A 19,467-nucleotide genomic window follows, 5' to 3' on the forward strand; every position below is an offset into this window, starting at 1 on the left:
AGGCACAGAATTTGTTTCTGAGGCACCTATTAATAACTGACAGGCTGCTGCTGAACAAGGATAAGTTTAAGGCAATTTCGGATGTAAAGACTGTGTTATAGGAATCCCCTAAAGTCATTTACAGACATTTGTAGTTTTTACCAGAAGTCCATAAGTGACTAAAATTTTAACTCCCAAACCCAAGTCATTTGTTAAAGAAACATGTCTGTTACATATCACTGTTGTGCTTTGGAGCTAGCACACATTGTTTATGCAAGAGCAAATTGTTATATTACCCGCATACACTGATCACCCAGAACATCACGATCATTGACCTGCACTTGATGTAAACCTGTCCAGCAGTGTCACCTGCTGAGGAATGACTGCTAGTCAGACACACAGGCGGTGTGTGTAGTTTCAGTGAGTGAGCGGTCTGTGTGTAGAATGGGGAAGGCTGCAAACTATCTGAGTTTGACTGAGTGCAGATTGTGATGGCCCAGAGGCTCAGAATGAGCATTTCAGAAACTGCACAACTTGTATGGCATTTGAGGAGTGCTGTGGTGAGTGCCTTCAACACTTGGCAAAACCTAAGACAAACCATGCTTAGACGTTGTAAGGTTGAGCTGCCTTCCCTCATTACAGATGTCAGACATCATAAGCTGGGAAGACTGGTAAAACATGACAGGCAGCAAACTGTGGTGGAACTAACACCAGACTTCAGTGCTGGGCAGAGCACAAGTGTGTCTGAATACATAATGCACCGAACACTCCTAACGATGGGCCTACACAGCCGACGACCCATGCTAGTGTTAATGTTAACACAACAACATCAGTAACTATGACTGAAATGGTCTCATGACCTTCAGCATTGGATATTAGCACAGTGGCAGAGCACTGCATGGTGTAATGAATCCTGATATCTTCTTCATCATGCCCATGGGAGAGGCTCGAATCCATTGTCTTCTAGGGGAACAGCTCCTTGACACCTGTACTGCAGGACAGAGACTAGCTGGTGGTGGCTCCATTATGCCCTTTGGGACATTCATGGGTCCAGTGGAGCTCATGCAAGGCAACATGATGGCCAAGGAGTATTGTACACTGGTTGCAGACCACATACACCCCTTTATGGTGATAATGTTTCTTGACGGCAGTGGCATTTTTTAGCAAGATAATGCTCCATGTCACAAGGGCAGGAGTGTGATGGAGTGGTTTGGGGAACACAGTTGTGAGTTCCAGTTGATGTGCTGCCCCCCCCCCCCCCTCTACTTGACAGATCTGAAGCCAATCAGACACATCTGGGATGTGATTCAACATGGCGTGAGAGCCCATTGTCCCCTGCTTGGAATTTACGAGAAGTAGATGACTAGTGTGGGCAGATGTGGTGCCAAGTCCCTCCAGTGACCTACCAAGGCTATTGCTTCCATTCCATAATGGGTACCACTATTATGTGTGCCAAAGGTGGGCACACAGGCTGTTCGGTAGGCAGTCATAAAGTTCTGGCTGATCAGTGTGTGTCTCTTACTTTTTTGCCTAGCTGCAGAATTTGATTTTATTTTTTTAATTTAGTGTAGCAGATTACATGTTGTTCAAAGAATGTACTGGTCATAAAGGATATGTCAAGTGTGTTTCATTATTCTGGTTGTATTGTTCCAGGAGAAAGTTTTAAGTGGAATGAATAGACACATTTTGCCAGCAGGATGTTCTCCAGGCTCCAGCTTATGTATATTGTTTATGTAAGGAGCTACTGGGTGTTGTATTTAGATTCATTAAGTTTCAAATATATCTGGCAGGTAGGATTTAGTTATGTCCTTATTATAAAGCCCCAGTTTACTTGTAAATTGCTGAGAATGGTAGATCGATGATGTGAGCCAAAATCCTTCAACAAGTCAAGTATGATAACCATGGGTTGGGTAAAAATTTAGAAACACCACAAGAAACACATTCTTGAACATAAATGCAGATTCTAGCTGGGCCAGCAGGTTACCCTGTTGTATTTGACTATGAACGGTGTGTAACGTCCTCAATACATTGTACGTGCCAGTCATGGCTCTGTGAAATCATGGGTGAATTATGTGAGCTAAGTGAATTTGAACTTGGGGAACTCTAATTCAATTGTGAGCTTCCATAATTAAGTTAGCCAAAGTGTTTGGTGTTTCGAGATGCACCACATTGAAGATTTCTACTGCGTTTTGGGAAAATAAAAAAAACATCTCTGAGTCACAAAATGGACGAAAACATTTCTTGAACGTTCATTACAGATGATCATTGAAGAGGAGTGTGACAAAAAATAAGAGGATAACTGCTGCAAAAGTCACTGGAGAAGTGACGTTTGCACTCCTAATATCGTGTCGGACCTCCTTTTGCCCGGCATAGTGCAGCAACTTGATATGGCATGGACTCAACAAGTGTTCAGAAGTCTCTTGCAGAAATATTGAGCTATGCTGCCTCTATAGCCATCCATAATTGCAAAAGTGTTGCCATTGCAGGATTTTGTGCACAAACTGATCTCTCAATTATGTCCTTATAAATGTTCAGTGGGATTCATGTCAGGTGGAACAGGTGGCCAAATCATTCACTCAAACTGTCCAGAATGTTCTCCTGACCAATTGCAAACAATCTTGGCAAGGCGACATGGCACATTGTCATCCATAAAAATGCCATCATTGCGCGGGAACATGAAGTCCACGAATGACTACAAACGATTTCCAAGACGCTGAACATGACCGTTTCCAGTCAATGAGCCCTTCAATTGGTCCAGAGGATCCAGTCCATTCCATGCAAACGCAGTCCACACCTTTATGGAACCACCACCAGCTTGCACATTGTCTTCTTAACAACTTGGGCCAAGGGCTTCATGGAGTCTTCACCACATTCAAACACTACCATCAGAAATCGGGACTCATCTGACCAGACTATGATTTCCCAGTCATCTAGATCCAACCGAAATCGTCGTGAGCCTATGAGAGGTGCCACAGGCGATGTTGGTCTGCTAGCGTAGGCATTCACATTGGTCTTCTGCGGCTGTGGTTCTTAAAATGCTGGGTAAGACCAATGGTGAGGGAACTATTAGTGGAAGAACGTGCACAGAATGTTTTCAACGCCTTAAGAACGGTGATTCTGAAGTCGAAGAACGGCATGGCAGTGGAAGACACAACGTTTTCGTAGCTACTGAAACGGACAAAGACAGTCACAGGACATCATTATCGAAAGTAATTGATACGTTCGAGCCCAGCAGTGAAACACAAACGGCCACGATACAGCGATGGACACATAAAGGTAATTTTGCAGCAGGTCAGTGCTCGACCCCACGTCACAAAACCCATCAAAATATACATGGAAACGTTGAAATAAGAAGTCATATCCCTCTCGCTGTACTCCCTCCATACGTTGCTCTCTCTGTCTACCACATTTTTCGATCCGTGGCATACAGTCTGGCTGACCAGCACTTCCGATCATATGAACAAGTGCAAAATTGAATCGATTCATGGATCCCCACAAAAGACGCCCAGTTCATCCGCCACGGGATTCATACGCTATCCGAAAGATGGGGGAATCTAGTGACCAGCGATGGGCAAGACTATGGATCATAATTTTTTTGTAAGTTTTTCACAATAAAGCTCCGAACTTCGAAAAAATGGCGGAAGCAAAGTTGTAGACCCAATACTTTCATGAGTGAAGCTATATTCATCAGTCCATATCACTTTGTTTAAAACATGTTTGTTATCTTCCCCTTGGTGGAAATCAGTTCACAAGACAGTACTCGTTGAATGAAGTCTTCTGGCCACTGGTGTTGAGTTAACGTGTGCTATATGGGTGCAGTTCTTCAGTGTGCAATGCTTCAACAACTAGCCTTTGAGATATCTGGAACTGCCTTGCAACATTGTGGGTACTTCGCTGCGGTGACTGGTGAGCATTTTTGAGACTTATGTCCTCTGTGGAGTACATTTAGTCCTTGGACGACTTCTGTCCATTACTTGTGGATGAAGATTACCATTTTCCTGAAAGCTTTGCTTCAGGCGACGAAACGTATTGTTATCACTATGGTTCTTTGAGGGAGATGTTATTTGTGTGTCTAAAGAATGTGTGAGATCAGGATTCAGGGTGTTGCTAAGGTGGTTTAGACTTTGTATTGGCAGAACTTCCAACTATTTCTCTGGCGAATAAAATAAAGAGGGAGTTAGATGGAGTACACTTGTACTGGTGAATGTAGCTGGGAGATGAAAGATCACCACAGCTATCTCATAATTCATGTCTTTCACCAAAGTAACACTATTACGTAACTCAAACGTTATCACAGTTCCAGGTGCAAAAACTGAGTATAACCAATGCGCTCTTACATTTTGAAAATGAGGCTATGGTGTCAATATTTCTTTTTTACACTCCGTTGGCTCTGTTTTCCCCAGAAGCAGTTGCACTTCATGAGTCTGTATGTCAGTCTGCATGTCTCTGGCTGGACACATGGTGATATTCTCCTTCAACCACTCTTATAGGTACCCTGGTGACGTAAGGGTGTGCCTTCTTCATGGTCAGAAATTATTCACACCTCTCACGTCTTTATTTGTACCCATTTTCCCGTCACTGCCGATCTTACTAGATAAAGATGAACTATATAGCATTGATAACGCATGTTCATCCTCACCATTGGTATTTGGACCAATGCTCTGTTTGGATTTGCTTCCACGGCTGCTATGTGGTAAAACAAGCTACCTCTGTCACGTATCGAAACTTTTCAAACAATTCTTTTTCTGCTGGCCACAACTCTGTCAGTAACTGTTACGCTGGCAGTAATACCAACCTCAGTAGTATGTTTACCACATGGTAGACTGCTTCCAGCATCAACCCCATTCCAATTGTTGCGTCATTGAGTCCCTCTTTCCCTATACTAGTTTGTTGTCCAATAACATGTTATTTTAGTATTACTCCCAGATCACTGTTCATTGTTCATTTTGGTGTTATTCAGAATGCTCTGCTCTAAATTCGACAGTTTCATGGTATGACAACCACTATGAGTTTGGCGGTGCCCACCATCTTTTGCACTTGTCTTCAGCTCCTGAATATCTTCATTATGTGCTTTTCCGAACATCACTTTTAAGATTTTTCCTCCTGCATCCAGCCACCCTATTTCCCTACAAACTAATGTCAGCTGTACATTGTCAATGATTTGCATCAGTTGACCTATCAGTTTGCCATACAATAGCCTCAATTCATGGTATTCACCTTGCACCTAAGTGACAATTTTGATACCCTGCACTTTACTAATGCAATTCTATGAATATCTCCCTCAATATGTGAACTTCATTTCTTATCGCCGACACACCATCGTTCAATGCCTATTGATGACTGGTCAGTAACTCGTCTGATTGTTGAGAAAATAACACACCTGCCTCTAATGGTTAAATGCAGACTGTATGCATTGCTTCTCCACTGATGACATGCAGAAATATCAAGACGACCACAAACCATTCACTTGTTCATGATCATTCGCCACCTAAGGAAAAGAACTTCTGTCATTCCCTATCTTCTTTGAAAATGGGTATATAAAACAAAGCAACTAAGAAATAACATGCAATCAGTGTACAACTGCAACAACCTATGGGAACTAGAACAAATTCAGAACACATATGAACAAGAATAGAAAATCTAGCATTAAACAACTCATAGACATAACTAAACTTAATACTACTACTTGTCACATTATCTCAATGGGTAGGATACGTGCACAGCCTGCTTGCAACTGGTATACAATTTCCAATTTTTCTGGTCATTTACTCATGTCCTGACTCGAACATCGGGACTTGTGGCAATGCATCTTCCATTCCTCTAAAAGATTTAATCCTACTTACATGGACAATGGACGTTTCAGTTGGAAACTGAACTTTAATATTTACTGGAGAAGTCATCTTGGAGACTTGATAAGGACCCTGATCCTTAGTCAAGAACTTTCCCTTTGTCATGTAGAGGTCAGTTATTAATACCCACTGACCAACTTGACACTGTAGAAACTTTCTGAAACGTTGTGTGGATGGTTCTTGTCTCTCCAGTGCTTAAATATTGACTCACTTTACGTTCTGCCACACTCCCATATTCATACAAATTTTTTAACCAATTCACAATTTGGTCCTACTTTAGGAATCATGACATTAAAGGGGGAGGGCATTTTTCTACCATACACCATTTCGAGACATGAGAGACCTGTGCTGGTATGTACTTGAGAGCTATACGCACAAACTGTGTATTGTAAATTTGTATCCCAGTCTGTACGATGGCTGTTAATGTAACAATTCAACATATTAAAGATGGTCATATGAACTTCTTCCATTTTGTCATTAGTTTATTGATGGAAGAGCATATCTGTTTCATCAAGTCTTATTCAAAATATGTGCCGTGATCCTTAACTATGGTATCAAGTACCTAAAATTTAAGTATCCAGACCTTAACTAAAGTTACAGCCTGCTGATCATAAACTGCCACCATTGCGAAGAACTTTGGAAAATGTTCTCTAATTGTCAGCACATATTCATTTCAGGTGACTGGTCAATTAAAAGATCTCAAAACATCAAGTTCACTCATTTGAAAGGGTTTAAACGCCTCTGGTACTCTTTGTAAAGGGATATTTTGATGACTCAGACCAGCTCTTTGTGCGCAAGGTATACAGTTCTTCATGTATTGCTCAACATAATGTTTTCTTGTGCTCCACCAGAACCTTTCCACTTCTCAAATGTCCATTGTTCGGCGTCCTCTAAGACCTGACAACACATGGGCATGTAACTGTCACAGCACTTCATCTTTGGGCACCCCCGGAACCACTGTGTGTTGTCTACGTTTCATCATTCTACAGAGCAAGCCCTCATGCGTCACAAACTGTAGTTGTGACCTGAATGCATGACAGTCTTAGTTGGCTGCTTGTGATCTCTACCACTCTGTTACACTTTTTCATAGTGTGTGTAGTACTGCAACTTTCCTATTCAACATATCTGTATTTGTGTGCCGTGCCTGTTACTCAGTTTATGGATCATCTCATAATCAAACTTGATGAGTTTCATTTCCCATCCAGTTAACCTACTCAATGGGTCTTTCAGTCCCAACATCCATATAAACAACAACAAAAATACTATTCCATACATCACTGCAAACATTTTTTTTCTGTAGTGAGATAAGTACACACTGCTTTGTTCAGTTGCCTTGACACATATGCTACAGGATGTCCCTGCCCATCGATGTTCTGGCTCAAAATACAGCCAACCATCTGATTACTGGCGTCTCATAAGAGGATAAATTCCTTCTTAAAATCGGGTAAAACTAGTACTGGATCAGAAACTAATGCCGCCTTCAATGCTTCAAACTTTGTCGTTCTGCGGACCACTGGCATGTCACGCCCTTCCTCAAAATCGATTCAGAGGTTCTGTAATGTGTGCAAAATTCTTTATGAGTGTTGTTGATTTGTAGTTTATGTGCTGCGAAGTTTCGGTATGATTTGAACACATTTGCTGCTAATCATGTGACCAAGGTAGCTTACCTATGTTAACACAAAATAACGCTTGCCTGTGCTAAGTGCCAGGTATGCAGAGCGTAGCCTGCTCAATACACCTCCCCAGCATTTCATGAATATGATAATATCGCACAAATAAGCAAGTTTTCGGCTTTAACCCACGTAAGACCTCTGGAAACTGGCTGGAGCGTTTTTCAGCCTGAAAGGCATCCTTTTATACTGCTAATGTCCCTACGGAACGGTGAAAGCAGTCTTTTGTCTATGTGTTGGAAGCACCTCTAGCCGGTGATGCACACTTCTGAGATCCATTGTTGTAAAGTACTGGCAGGGTCCTAGATTGTCTAATATTCTCTTAGTATTGGGGACTGGATATGCATCTTTCACTGACTTCGCATTCAGGCGGTGGTAATCGCAACATAACCTGTACTTCTTTGTACCACCTCATGAGTGTTTTTCTTTTGGTATGATGGTAACATTGTGCTCCGTGGGTTATCACTGCGGATATACTGTCCGCTAACTGCTGATCCATTAACAACTGCGTTACGATGGGTTGAAAATGTTTCACTGTACTTCATTACTTTCTATAAATTGGCGCATTATAACCTGTAACTATCTAGTGCTGGGTAATTGGTGTTGCTGGTAAAGGACTTTTCAATAAACCGTAATAGCAGGTCTTCCATTGCCTTGCAGGTGACCAACGTCTTCACATAACGCTGCTGCATTGATGATTTGCTTGAGGCTCTGGTGATCACGTGACCTATCAGTATCTTCTTCATTTAATAGAGAATGTGACAGTCATTATGTCCTTCAAAAGACTAACCATGTCCATGCCGAAGCTGTCCAAACTTACAGGAATGTAAATTGATCACTGATATTTCGTACGCTTGCTATGCTTCTACGAACAAAGCAGTGCATTGTCTAATTCTTCATTTTCCCTTAGTGGCTCTACTATATACAATGAATACTTCAGGTGGTAAATTGGTGTCATTGAACACCTGCAGTAGCTTCTCTGCGCCTACTGGTATTGTATCATGGAACTAATCTATAGTGTATTTCCTCGAATTTTAGTCAGCAACACGTTCATAAGGGCTGAGCCTTGCGTCTTTGCCTCACTTGCAGCTGTTTCGTCCAACGGAAACAATGTCCCACACATTTCTAGTGTACAATGTGAGAGATCGATTTTGGCGTAATGATTGTCGAGAAAGTTTATCCCAATAATTGCTGAATACCCTTCACCCACATCCAGTAACACTCCCATATAGTCCTGAAAATCTCTAGTTCCGATACAGAAACTGTGCATGTCGTACCCAACGACTTTACGTTATTATCGCCCACATCATACAGTTTATAATGTGGGGGACCAGATCTCCTGCTGCCTACGAGGACCAGACTGGCAACAGACAAGTGCGCTTCTCTGTCCTCCAGAAATTAATTTTCTTTGCCTCTCACAAAGCCCGACAAGCAGCATTTTGTCTATACATCTGTTTGTGAAGTATTACATCCTAGTGGGAATGCCTTCTGACGGTTCAGGCACTCCCATTCGCATTGAACATTTGCTTCTGTTGAAATCATTCCCCCTTTTTATACTGCGCACAATTCTGTGCTCAGAGTGCAGCTTGGCCATACTTCTAAAACTGAGGTTGCTGACGTTGCTTCCATTTGTGATCGTCACGTCCACATCTATAACACTTTGTTTCTGCAGGGAAAAAAAAAAAGAAACACGGTGGTCGGCACATGTTCTTGTAGCAATCTAAATCTCCTCTAATAGTGTCATGATCATAAATGCTGCAGCTAAATCCCTAAAATTTTTCACCCTTACCCTAAGTGACATCTCCAGGGGTTTACCATATAAAAAACGGTCCAAATCCCTATTCTCGGCTCCTCGCAGCAAAACTCTATGTGCTTCTACATTTTGCATCAGTCGGTATGACTGCACATCGATCCTCCAGATTCTATCCAAAGACGTTTCCGCTGAGTACTTATGTTTCCGTGTTAAGGTACAAAACTTTTTTTTTGAAAACAACCTCGCGCTGTTTTGCTTCTGATAATGTTGCCGTAAATGAATGTTTGTGAGTTACTTAGAACTTCCTGGTACACCATGTACCGGTATGTCTTTGCTTCGCCGTGCCAATTGTAAAGTAGTCACACCGAGAGTAATCTATTTCACCAAACACTCATTGCGGCGGTAGCCTTAAAACTGTCTATGAACGCTGCTATATCCTCTGCCGATTTGCCTGAAAAAGGTGTTATTAACGTAGCTGCCGAATGATGGAAAGAAGTTGGGGATGGTACACACACACAATTGCTGAGCCACAGTCTGTAAAAGTTCTACCTAAGTATGTACAAGTAACTCATCTTTTTTCCTGCTGTTGGTGCGAATTTAACCGTGACAACAGTTGTACCTGCTCCATCAAAGCGCCAACTGTCTCACCCTTAGCAGCAGAACATATGTCTGACACGTAACGTAATTTACTACATCTACATCTACATTTATACTCCGCAAGCCACCCAAAGGTGTGTGGCGGAGGACACTTTACGTGCCACTGTCATTACCTCCCTATCCTGTTCCAGTCGCGTATGGTTCGCGGGAAGAACGACTGGCGGAAAGCCTCCTTGCGCGCTGGAATCCCTCTAATTTTACATTCTTGATCTTCTCGGGAGGTACACATAGGGGGAAGCAATACATTCGATACCTCATCCAGAAACGTACCCTCTCGAAACCTGGACAGCAAGCTACACCGCAATGCAGGGCGCCTCTATTGCAGAGTCTGCCACTTGAGTTTGCTAAATATCTCCGTAACGCTATCATGCTTACCAAATAACCCTGTGACGAAACGCGCCGCTCTTCTTTGGCTACTGCTGTTTGCAACAACAACAAAAATAAAATCAGAAAAACGTACCTCCAACACATAAACAGGAATTACACACAATCTTTGTAGCGTATCATCGCCCAATAACACTCGGAATAATCCTGTGCCACATGCCAAATCACCTACAAGTACTACACGTAAACGGCACAATCCTATGGTAATTCATGCTCTGACAAATTACAAAACTTACGTTTAACATGTGTTAAATAAGATTCCGTAACATTCCTTCTAAACATTGACAAATCCATAGGCTCTTGTGGTTTAACAAATGACTGCTGCTTCTGTTGTCTCTGCGGATTGACATGGCCCAAAGCAAATACACATATATGCTCAAAAGGCCATCAACAAAGAAGAAGTTCACTCACCACACCACGATGTGCTGGTTCTGTTAGGCTACGGTCGGTACCGTAGATGTAGCTTCACTGACACCGAAGTCTTGAGGTGCCTGCCAATTCTGACACCAATGTTGTAACTCAGGGTCCTGGGGTCACGTTGCAAACAGGAGGTCGAGAGTGCATTGTGGTTGAGTGGTCCATTTCACGCCTGGAGGTGTCAGTGACGCAGTGGTATCTGCAATAACGTCTATTTATTGTGCAAAATGTATAGAGTTGTAAGCGTCTTCAGAGCTGTTGTCGGCAGCTAAGCGTGAGTGTGCATGCCGCAAGGAAGCGCTGATGTCTTGTCAGCGGGTCGTAACGACAGTACAGCCAGCGGCGGAGCAGGGATGGAGCAGCCCGCTCGATGGTTCAGCGACGACCCAGTGCAGTTTCCACCTCAGCACACTCGAAGACAGCCTGTCGCATGTTCATTTGGAGACTGCAGACTGTGGTCCGGGGTCTGGTTGCTGTGAAGATTAGTTTCTGGTCATCCACCATGGATTGACCAGGACGGCTGTAGGTGCTCACTAGTCGGCTAGGAGGCCACGCATATGTGCTGCGGCTGGTCGGTGCACAGATGGCAGCTTACAGATCATCTGCAATGGTCATAACGTAGGAGGTCATCCGCAAAGACCCAGTGGGTAGCAATGGCGGAGCACAGCTGCTGTGTGCCTCAGGTTGGATGCGCCTCGGTGAAGAAGGCAACAAGCAGGTTGCAGGCTAACTATCATCAGTCAGCTATCACCGAACTCAATAGACTGCCATTCTCTCTGGTTATAACAAGGCAGACAGAATGCCAGCATGACTGAATGTGTTCTCGAGCTCCAAAAGTCTCGTTATTTAAAGGGCTGAGCCCGCGCTTTTGACTCGGTGGTTCTGAGTGCCTGAAAGCATTTTCCCTTTTCTATCGTTCCCCTCAGCTCTTCTTGCTTTGCTGTGGTAATTCAGTAGTTATTTTGGTCACCAGGCTGGGTTCCTTCTGTCTACGCGACGCCTGGGCGGCGAAGTTACTTAGTGTTACCTCACAATGCCTTGTTTCGTAGCACAGCATTGATTGCGTTTCAGTCTGCCTCACCCCGAGGACATGTGACGATGCTCGCCTCCATGCCTTACTGGCATTCCGATAGGAACGTCGGCCCGGCGCTAACCTTCTCTGCTCTGAGCTTGTCTGGGAGAACATTTTAAAAAGTTAAACAAATACAGTTACTGTATGCTGCTGTGCAATTCAACTTTCGATTACAGTTTCTGAACGAGAAAGCCGCTGTCTAATTTTCCCCTATGTACAGAATGTAGCTCGCTTTATTACCAACTCTTGTGCTGGAAATTATAATCATATGCAGATCCAAACATGTTATATCCTTCATGCCAATTTGACGTTTTTTGTATATCTCATTAATGGCGTTAAAATTTGAGTGGAAAAACTGACTTTGTCTGAACAGGCTTTGGAAGGCCCAACGGTACTGACCGACCGCCGTGTCATCCTCTGCCTACAGGTGTCAATTGATGTGTGTATAAAGGGGTGCCTCAGAAAGGCTGAGTGCAGTCTGCTTGCCAACATCGCTCAGCAGACCGGACTGTCACCCGTCCAAGTGCTAGCCAAGCCTGTCAGCACTTAGCTTCCGTTATACGAAGGAAACCGATGTTACCCCTGCGGCAAGGCCATTTACGAAATTTGAATGGGTAGCAGATTATTTGCAGTTTATCACTTGCATCAACGTACTTTGTGTAAGTTTCTTCCACCTCAAATATAATTACTTTAAGTTCAGGAACATTTTACATACAGATGTGGTTGATCCAAGGATGGAGAATGGGTCAGTGTTTTCGTTTCAGAACACACTTTTTCCCGACATCTATTACATTTGAGGCAGCAGTGTCATAAGTAAAGGCAGATCAGGTTAACTATGTATTGATACCTCAGATCCCTATCTGGATGACGACGACAGCAACAATGACGATGTCGACGAAGACAATGATGTTGAATAGTGCCTCCAGAGTGTGTAATAACATGGCACATAAATGTTTGGTAATAGTCTTATACACTGATGTTAATAATGCTTAAATGGAAACACGAGTCTCAGTTAAAGGGGAGTTATGACGGAAAATATTTTTTTCACATTTTCGGATATTTATCTCATCATAAAATTTGCAATTTTCCAAATAAAATAATGTCTGTATCACTTATAAACTCACATGGGAAGTATTTCTTTCTTTTTTTTTTTTTTTTACGTATGATCTACACCGGTTGCAAATGTTAAAATTTTTACGTGCCTTACTTCAAGATCTAATAAAATCGGTGATTTTTATATAGAAGGCTATGGATTGCTGTGTTATAAAGGTCATGTCCAGAAGAGGATGGACACCAGGTTGAGGAAGTTGAAACAGAGTTTGAGAGACAAGAAACTTTCTGATGGTCAAACCACAAGGGGCTCGCTGACAGACAAAATGATTGATGAACTACAGCAGTATTATGGGATGACGATTAGAAATAATACTGAGGATTTGTTAAAAATGAAGCAGGCAGTACGGGCTACTTTCTTCCACAGACAGTCAACTGATGAAGAACCAGTACACTAACTTTGCCCTCCTAGACCTGATTGGTGGTACAATTACCGTAATGCCCAGTACTCAAACAGTTCATACAGCCATAAACATTCCATCCCAGCAGCAGTCATGGATATCATGAAACCTGTTTACAGCGACCTGTCAAATCCTGAATAACTGAAAAAGTGTGTGCGTAGTCAGACTCGAAACCCCAATGAGTCTTTCAATAATCTTATATGGGCTCGCTTACCAAAAAACGTTTTTGTTGGAATGAAGACACTAAAGTGGGGGGTCAGTGATGCTGTTATTGCTTTTAATGATGGCAACATTGGCAGGGTGAAAGTGCTACAGTATGTGGGGATTAGTCCTGGAACAAACTGCATCAGATATCTTGAACGGATGGACCAGGTTCGCATTGATAAAGCAGAGTATGCAGCACGTTTGGCCACCAAGGAGTCCAGAAAGCAGAAAAAACTTGGAAAAAGATCAAGAAGATGATATGCAGTATGGTGCATGGTACTTATGAGTGACTAAAAATAAAAAATTAAGCATATATTAAGTGAGTCATAGTCTTTTGAAACTTTAGGAGCAATTCCTGAAAATTTACATTTTCTGTTGCATTTTTCCCTAAATATCAGAAACCACTTCGAGTGGAGTATTCAAATTTTCAGGGAATGATAACATATATATCATGAGTCTACTGAACTAAAAGAGGAACATAATGTTATGTATAATTATAATTACTTAGAATAACGTACAAAAAATTCGCAAAATTTTAACTGTGTAGCCGGACGGAGTGGCTGATCAGTTCCAGGCGCTTCAGTCTGGAACCGCACGACCGCTACGGTCGCAGGTTCGAATCCTGCCTCGGGCATGGATGTGTGTGATGTCCTTACGTTAGTTAGGTTTAAGTAGTTCTACGTCTAGGGGACTGATGACCTCAGCTGTTAAGTACCATAGTGCTCAGAGCCATTTTTTAACTGTGTAATTAAAAATTGTATTTCCGAAAGTAGCGGCTGAAATGGAATTATTGTAGTTCAGTAGACTCAGAACATACAATTTAATGTCCTGTGAAAGTTTCTTGTCAACGGCTGAATACAGCGAAGCCAAGTCACTAAATTTAACATTGTCAGGATAGTGCGTTCCAACTCCCCCCCCCCCCCCCCCCTTAAAATTTTTTATGACAAACCAAAAAATCTTAAAACTTTTCCACACTCGTCTTTAAAACAGTGGACGAATCACTATCATGAAGAACTGCTGCCCCCTTGTCAGCACGTAAAACGCAGTCATGTAAGATTTGGCGCACCGGCATTGATGCACCAAGTGTGTCACACAGTGGTGTGTCCTCCAGCCAAATAAAGGGCCTGTGCCAGAGGTTAGTGGCCTATTTTGAGTAGTGTTAAAGCCAGTTCTTTCCATCTGTACGACTGGAGCGATGTTTAACGTGGTAAAACCATAGCCTTCATCTGCCTTTGAGTTCTAACACGTTTTTTTTAGGTCGCTGTCTGTCCAGTATAAATTTTGCTCTTGAATTTACAACTAACTTCCCGATGAGTCAGAGAACTCAAGTTTCAAACATAGCTCAGAGCTGGATGGCAATGAAATATTAACTGTCCTGATGCTTCAGAATGACAGGCAACCAGTTCTATCATAATATATGGGGATAGCAGATGACATATTTTAAGTCAGATGGCTCAACCAAAAGGGTGCATAACGACCCCACCACACGAACTACGTACACTGCTGGATATATAGCGTTAAAAGGACAACAGTGTCGAGTAAAAGATGGAAGTGTGGTAAGATCACACGCGGAAGGCGCTAAGAAAGGTGACAGGTGAACAAAACAAGAGGAATCAAACCGTAAGAAATTGCAGAAACCAGGAGGATAGTCGGACCAATGTAAACAAGGACGCCAAGAGAGGGTAAAGAGCCGGCCGGTGTGGCCGAGCGGCTCTAGGCGCTGCAGTCTGGCATCTAGCGACCGCTACGGTCTCAGGTTTGAATCCTGCTTCGGGCATGGATGTGTATGATGTCCTTAAGTCAGTTAGGTTTAAGTAGCTCTAGGTTCTAGGGGACAGATGACCTCAGATGTTAAGTCCCATGGTGCTCAGAGCCATTTAAACCATTTTTAGAGGGTAAAGAGGAGGCAGACGGGAAGCAACCAGGACAGCGAAGGAGGGGCATGGGGAAAGGAATGCAGTCCGAGGACGACACGCACAAACTCACGAAAGAACCGTGAGCCCCCTTGGGTGTTGTGTTTTTCTACTCCTACAGGATAATGACCAAAATTCTTGAAGTTTAGAAGTGTATTCGCTTGGCGAGACGTAGCAGTTTCATCCAAAAGCGATCTCTTGCGAAGTTGTTTGAATGACTTCACAGTTCCAAGAATACTTTCCAACTTTCTTTATGTAAAATGAGGATACTTTCTCTGAAGATTCGTCTTCGATTTATCACAATGAAGACATTCTGACACTGTTGTGCCGTATTATTGCTATCAAGGTTCGATTCTCGTAGTAAAACTCCAGGGGGAACATTCTATCGAACCATCTTAGTTGGTTGCATGTTGATGATCTCTAAATATCCACCCATACTATTTGGGGATTTGTTTTTGTGTCTGTGAGGTTCCACGGTGTCACCACGAACGGCTAGGGATATATACAGTCCACCCAGGCAGAACCCTTCTAGCCTAGGTAAAACTTGATAGATCTGAGGTGCGTCCCCCAGAGTTTGCTCACCAACGACTGTTTTGCCTTAACAGCCACCGAGCGAGATGGCGCAGTGGTTAGCACACTGGACTCGCATTCAGGAGGACGACGGTTCAATCCCGTCTCCGGCCGTCCTGATTTAGGTTTTCCGTGATTTCCTTGAATCGCTTCAGGCAAATGCCGGGATGGTTCCTTTGAAAGGGCACGGCCGATTTCCTTCCCCATCCTTCCCTCACTCGAGCTTGCGCTCCGTCTCTAATGACCTCTTTGTCGACGGGACGTTAAACACTAATCTCCTCCTCCTCTCCTTAACAGCCATCCACCTCATCGGCGCACAGCACATCTTCAGAATAAGGTTTGTGTAATCTAGTTTGGTGTGATTCGTGTTCATGGAAGGAAATGAGCGGGCTTTTAGCTGTATTTCGCGAACCTTCTGTTATTGGATAATCCATTCGGCTGTTTTATTGATGGGACTTGATTCACATAATCGATTTCAAAGTTATAAAATTTCATCTTCAGATATGCTTTTCGCAGTCGAACTCAATCGAAATACTGAAGTACGTAAAGTGATTGAAAAAGCAACTACGTCGAACAGTTTTTTAAATGAAAATAATTTTTTATATAGCACGTTTTTAAATAAGACTAAAGAGCATAAAATAATTTCTCCTAGTTCCCAACAGATTTCCAATACCATACAGACAGTCCTGCGAATTTGTGATGGTCAATTTTTAATAGCTATAAGAATAATTGTTAGATTTAAAACGAAAAACCTGGGACACATGCAATAGATAACGGCAAGGAGATTAACTATTCAGCATCAGTAAGTAGTGCGATACAAAGGGGATGAACTATTCGTGCATCAGTTATGTATTGTACCCGTCTCACCTTTTTCGTTTTAAATGTTACAGGTATTTTCATAGCTCTTAAAAATTCCCAACAGAGATTTTCAAGGCTATCTCTCTGGGGTTAATATTCTGTATGGGAATAGGAGACATTATTTTATACTTTTTAGTCCGATTTAAAAACGTGGTATATTAAAAATTCGTATTTATATACGTAATTATTTTCTGCGTTTTGGTCTTGTGCGTGAAATTTTTCAGGCGATTTCTAATATTTTGATGAGATTACAACAGAGACCTGTTTTAAATTTCCGTGACTCAACCAATAATTTGCTTCCTCCTACGTATATCTCGCAAAATGATCGTGAAGGCAAAGGTTAGACATGTTTGAGCTCTCACAGAGGCGTACTAGCAATCGTTCTTCCAGCGAACCATTCATACTAAATATCCTCCAACACACAGGAGACAAGAATGAGAGTTAATACTGTGTTGCCATCTATTTCTGAGCTATGTTTAAAAACTGGCTCTGAGCACTATGGGACTTAACTACTGAGGTTGTCAGTCCCCTAGAACTAAGAACTACTTAAACCTAACTAACCTAAGGACATCACACACACCCATGCCCGAGGCAGGATTCGAACCTGCGACCGTAGCGGTCGCGCGGTTCCAGACTGTAGCGCCTAGAACCGCTCGGTTTAAAATTTCAAGTCTCCTGCTCATGGAAAGTTAGCTTAAATCAATTGCAAAATTTGTATCGAAGATACTGACAGACAAGAAAGCGCCTGATAAAAACATGGTGGAAACAGAAGTAATACTGTAAGTGTAAAATGGACAATAAACTTAATAAGAGCACTTTTAAAACTCACACTCTTTCCAACGGCTGAATTTGCACTCTGTCCGACTGAGGAGGCTTAGGTGTTTCATCATCAGCTAGAGACGGTATACACATAATAGTTCTACCTACCAACGTAACTCTTTGATCAAGAAATTGGGTTCTTATTTAAAAATCCTTCCTCAATCATCCTCCAACGAACTTCGTACTCCACCTCAAATATCCTAGGAATAGACTAGTTCTTAAGTTGTAACTTTACTTTCTTCGCAGATCTCAGTTCTAGTAGGAAATATGAATATTGAAGTTACGTATTTAATTTAAAGAACACTTTGCTCGACTTTTCCTTTGAAGTGAGGTTCGTTTTGGGGACAGATGACTTCCAGATTTCCTCCATATGGTAACGTATTTCCTGATTCGATAACCTCCATAACACAAAACTGTTAGGTGACATCGAGGCTTCCAGGTCTCCCTTTATAACCGCGTTTATTCACCAGCTTCTCTGATGTGCAGTCTTCTAGTAAATACAGTGGAGCAGGATGTAATACGCTGACGCTAGCGAGCTTTTCCTTCTGTAATAAGGACTCGAACGCCAGGTGCTTACCACTATATCGTTCCGAAGATGTTTTTCATTAATTTCGCAAGTCTAGTTCTCGTGTTCGATCGTCGAGGGCTTAAGATTTCTTTTTATTTATAGCAATGAATAAATTCGGGATTTTGTTTGCCTTATTTCTTGTTGATTTGTGTTAAAGTAATCCACAGAGTTTCGCTTCGTGCGAGCCCGACGTAATCTGCACTCTCTGAATCTGCAACTATCAGTTTTCTGTTAAGCACAATCCATCCTCGAAATATAAACGCACTTCACCCTATGCAGTTAATCATATGAAATGCTGTTAATTAAACAATTAGGATATTACTACCCTTCTTCCGTTGAATTACAATAAATCAGCGTTAATAACTCACTTATCGTAATGCATAAAAGCCAGCGCTATTAGTAACCTTGCTGACTTCAGCTCAGCGCTACGTGTAATGCTTATTTCCCATTTCCTGCAAACGTGACGTCATTTTGACGTCACGCGCAATATAGATGATCGCAGAAACTGCTATCGACTTTGTGACAAGCAAGAATATGGATTTTTAGATCTGGCTTACATTTAGTCGCAGCAATTAAGCTTTCTTCTTAAGTTCCTCCCTTACCACAAACTCGTAAGTCACCACATATCCAAAAATAAAAAGCCAAATGTTTGTGAGAAGGGAGAAAATGAATTTTATTCCTGCTAGTTTCAGTCGCAGCCATTTAAGCTGTCCTCTTAGGTTCCTGCCTATCCACACACTTGGAAATCGCTAAACGTTTATTTCATCCTTCGTTCTGTAATCATACAGAAATGCAAGTAACATTAAACATTACAGAACATAATTTTATTACATTCATAAGAAAGTCCCACAATGTGTAAACAATGCTAGCATGAAAAACGATTTGCATGTGGGGAGATGCGAACTTACACTTTTGACTCCAGAAGACCGACGTTCGCCATTACGCTAGCACCTTGTTATTTGAAGATAGTCTACTATCTTAGTTGTCATAGTATCTCTTGAAGGTTTATGTGGCTGATGCGTCATTAACTGACATTTAAGTATAACGTGAAGTATTTGTGATAAATTTTCACTGCTCGGTTACATTGAAACAGCATAATACAAACGTGTTTCATGGTTAATTTGAAAATTATTGACGGTAGCAACTTTCTCCTGAGAGAGCGCTCTCACATGAAGGCATTAACCGTCGATAAACCATTATGTGACGTTTAGAGATAACAATAATTATAATAAATCATTCCCAG

At 42.1% G+C, this 19,467-nt stretch overlaps 1 protein-coding gene across 1 annotated transcript in view; it reads right to left on the bottom strand.

Annotated features, from left to right (window-relative positions):
* Positions 1-19,467, bottom strand: part of LOC126365869 (beclin 1-associated autophagy-related key regulator) — a 414,889-nt gene that overhangs the window by 41,337 nt on the left and 354,085 nt on the right. The window lies entirely within an intron of this gene.

This window comes from Schistocerca gregaria, chromosome 4, assembly GCF_023897955.1.
Source record: "Schistocerca gregaria isolate iqSchGreg1 chromosome 4, iqSchGreg1.2, whole genome shotgun sequence".
NCBI classification, from domain to species: Eukaryota; Metazoa; Arthropoda; class Insecta; order Orthoptera; family Acrididae; genus Schistocerca; species Schistocerca gregaria.